Genomic DNA, 3905 nt, shown 5'->3' with positions numbered 1-3905 from the left:
CTGTCATAAAAGTTATGTTAATATGGTCTCTCTCTCTCTCTCTCTCTCTCTCTCTCGGAATGTTATTGTATTGTACTCACGTTTCCGGTGATGATGGGAGATCGTATAATGGCCAAGCAAGGCGACGAAGTGAGGGTAATGACGCAGGCATTGTGACGTAGAAGGGAGGGTAATGACGCAGGCATTGTGACGTAGAAGGGAGGGTAACGACGCAGGCATTGTGACGTCAAATTAGGCTACAACCGACCTTCTGATGATTCGATAGAAGGAGGCTCATCTGCTTGCGGACCCAGGTTGATGGCAGGTAACTGAAACCCAGCAAAGCGAAATCGCGGATAAAAGGGGACTGCCGTTCTGGTGCGTGGCGGGGCTTTGCAGCAATGCTTGGCGTATTCCTCACCTACACCTTTGAAACTGCCGCCCTTCTAGGAAACCCCTAGGAAGGGGTTGTGAGGAAGGCTGGGAAATGTAGTTTTCAGCTGTGTGGTCTGCAGGCCCCCTAAAAGAAGTTTGGAATTAATGCTGAAAGACAATTCGCTCTACGCACCACACAGAATCTCAGACCTCTCTTCCCCATGCGCTCTTTCTCTGGAGGTTTCCGTGCATAGATCTCGTCAAAATATTCGTAAGCCGCAGAGAAGAAGCATGATAGAGAAAACAAGAGATCCAACGCGGGGGGGGGGGGGCGGGGGAGGAGAGGACTTTTCAGGATAATGATGGAAGCGGATCCAGGATAACAGCCCTATCCCAGGCAAAGAGGGAAAACCAGATCAGGTTGGAGTGGATCAGAACCCTCTGGGAAAGACTTTTTCAGGAAGATGGAATAAACAGAGTACCTGATGTGCCCATAGCCTTGATTTTTTAATGGGCAAGGAATTTGAGGCTAAATGAGTGACAAATATATAGAAAACCAAGCAAATGATAAAGTGAGACAACTCCTGGGAGAAAAAGTGAGCAGCAACAGAAAGTTATCCAAGTTTATATGTCTCCATTATATTATCTGCCTCAACATATATGCTTCCTCCTCAAAAAAGAAGGAGATAGGGGCACCTTGGTGGCTCAGGACATGATCTCAGGGTTCTGGGATCAACCCCATGGCAGGCTCCTGTCCTCGGAGGAAGGAGCCTGCTTCTCCCTGCCCCCCCCCTCGCATTGGATCATGTGTGCTCTCTCCCTTACTCTCCAATAAAAAAATAAAATACTTAGAAAAAAAAGAAGACACAAAGGTAATTATTAAAATAATCAGGTATAATTTGTAAGTGTACTTGCTGTTAGGGGAAGAAAATAGGGGGAAAGTATGGCTATTTAAACTATGTGCATTTATATATTTGGTAAAAATAAAAACTGAGAAGGTGAGATTTAGGAAATAGACTATACCTCTTCATCTTGCTCCACTCTTAAAATGAATCTGTTCTACAAAGGCATTTAAACATTTCCCAAACTAATCTCACAATAAATTCCTTTTCAATCTTGGCTAGATCTGAAATAGCATAGGGTCAAAGACCGAAAACAAGATGACATATGATTCAGCAGTAACTTTAAAAATGTTCCTATGCTACTAGCTTTTGAGAATTCATTAATCATTCACTAGATGGGGCTAACACACTGCAGAGAGGTGACAACTAAGTAAAACATTCCATTTTGTAAGTAATGCCACATCCAAATTAAATTCTGTAGATTTGTTTTGATGGAAATTTACAATTAGACAACATATTATTACATTCTGCTATTTTGTAATATATACAGAAACTTTTCATCTGTAATTTGAAAAGCAAAGTATTATCATAGATCTTAGTTTAAAAAATAAATAAAAAGCTTTAGTAATTACCTATTTGAACTCTCTGATTATGTATATAGGAAATCTACGATCCTGCCATAGAGCTAGGCAGGGTGGCTAGGCTATAGACCCAGATCTCTCAGGAGTCCATTAGCCTGAGGACTATAAGCAATCAGTTTACAAACAAATATATACTGATAATGGGCTAGACACTGGGTTTATGAAAATTATAATGACGAAATACAATGTTTTAAAAGGAACAAACAATTTAATGAGAAAAATAGATATCCAACAAATATAAGACAGTAAATAAAATTTGGGGGCAGGAGGACTAGAAAAAGAAGGACTGATTGTATGTTATTGTGTAAGCGTTTAAACTAGGATTTATAATCTTCTTGGAAATTCGGTCTTAGGAAGGGTAGGCAGATTCTAATGGGATCTGATAACAGGACATCTGAGTAGCTAGAGGGGTTGCCTTTAAATACTTTGATATGGAAAAACCCTAGTTCATCCCAGCAATAAACAAACTTGATAATGTGTAAGAGCTAATAAATTTTTATTAAAGCAATGTATAGTTTACCTCTGCTAAGATATGTCTACCAGTTATATAGGCAAAGACTTAAAAAATTGATAATATTCAATATTGATGAATTTACAGAGGAACAGCTCCATTCATACTCACTCACTATGGGTTGGAATATAAACTGGTTTAAATTTTGTCTCTATAAAATTTTAAAATATACATTCCATTGACTTATTATTTCAATTTTTGAAAATTTTCCTAAATACTGATTTACATAAATGTACAGAGTTTTTTTCTTTTTTTAATATTTATAGTAGCATTATTTATATAGTAAGACTTCCTTACTCATGGTTTCAACTACTACTATGGTCAACCATGGTCCAGAAGCAGATGATCCTCCTCTGAGGTAGAGTCAGAAGGCCAGTAGTAGCCTAATACGATGTCATTCACATCACATCAGCTCATTCAGTAGGCATTTTTCTTCTCATATCATCACAAGAAGAAAGTTGAATACACTGCAATAAGTTATTCTGAGAGAAAGAGACCACATTCATGTAAGTTCTACCATAGTATATTGTTATAATTGTTCTACTATAGTTGTTCTCACTATATTGGTTACTATTATTAATCTCTTATCATGCTTATTTTATACATTTTAAACTTTATCATAGGTGTGTATGTATAAAAAAATTACAGTATATTATATGTAGGGTTTAGTACTATCCATGATTTCAGGCATCTACCAGGGATCTTAGAACACCTTGTAGATAAGGGAGAACCATTGTAATAAGAAAATATTTGGGCCCAAATGCCAAACAGTTGTTAATTGAAAAAATAACAGTTTACATTAATCTCTCACAGAATTGTTTGTCCATCTTTTATTTCCTAGGAACTATTCTTTGCTCTAATCTATAAATAGCAAGAGAATTCTAGCAGCCATTTTGCATGATGATGCTACCTTTCTTCACCAAAGTTGGCTGGACCAGAGATGGACCTATATGGCTCAAAACCAGAGCTTTCCTTGCGAATTTAGAGGAAGCACACACTAAAAAACCAATTTCTATGCAGCTGAATTATAATGTACATATTTGAGATCTATTATTTTATATACTTTCTGCCCTGTGTACTATATAGTCAAGGTGAGCCATTCTGCAGGAGGAAAAATTCTAAAGGTGCATGAATAGAAGCCGGGAGTGTGGTATTACTCAAGTCCTTGAATCCAGGTCACTCTTGAGACCACAGCTCTCTTCTCCTGTTCTTGATTACATGGGACACCAATGTTACCTTTTAACATATTGCTATTTTAGCATAAGCCAGATCAAAATGTGTTTTCTAAATTGCAGTAAAAGGATCTTTAAAGAGCATGTACAATGATCTTGTGCTGTGTTATGCACTGTCCCTATAGTATGACACTATGCATCTATCAGAGAATCTTATATATGCACACACTTTGAAATGGAAAGAGGTCAAATATGTTAGTAAGAAAAGAAAACAGCAGAACAATGTGTAAAGCATGAGCCCACTTATATGAAAAGAAAAATTACATGTGTGTATGTGTTCATATGCATGTGTGCTTATGTCCCTACAGGACAAAGTTTAGAAAGA

The 3905-nt window shown here is 37.4% G+C and overlaps 1 long non-coding RNA gene across 1 annotated transcript; it reads left to right on the top strand.

Annotated features, from left to right (window-relative positions):
- Positions 1-247: 247 nt before the first annotated feature.
- Positions 248-3406, top strand: LOC101671711. The gene is made up of 2 exons (XR_001176298.1): positions 248-304; positions 3190-3406. It is a non-coding gene; the product is annotated as an uncharacterized LOC101671711 (long non-coding RNA).
- The last annotated feature ends 499 nt before the right edge of the window (positions 3407-3905 follow it).

The sequence above is a fragment of the Mustela putorius genome, unplaced genomic scaffold (assembly GCF_011764305.1).
Source record: "Mustela putorius furo isolate JIRA1106 unplaced genomic scaffold, ASM1176430v1.1 tig00000228_pilon_pilon_pilon, whole genome shotgun sequence".
NCBI classification, from domain to species: Eukaryota; Metazoa; Chordata; class Mammalia; order Carnivora; family Mustelidae; genus Mustela; species Mustela putorius.
Note: the sequence above shows the minus strand (reverse complement) of the source record. Positions and strands in the feature narration are given on the sequence as shown.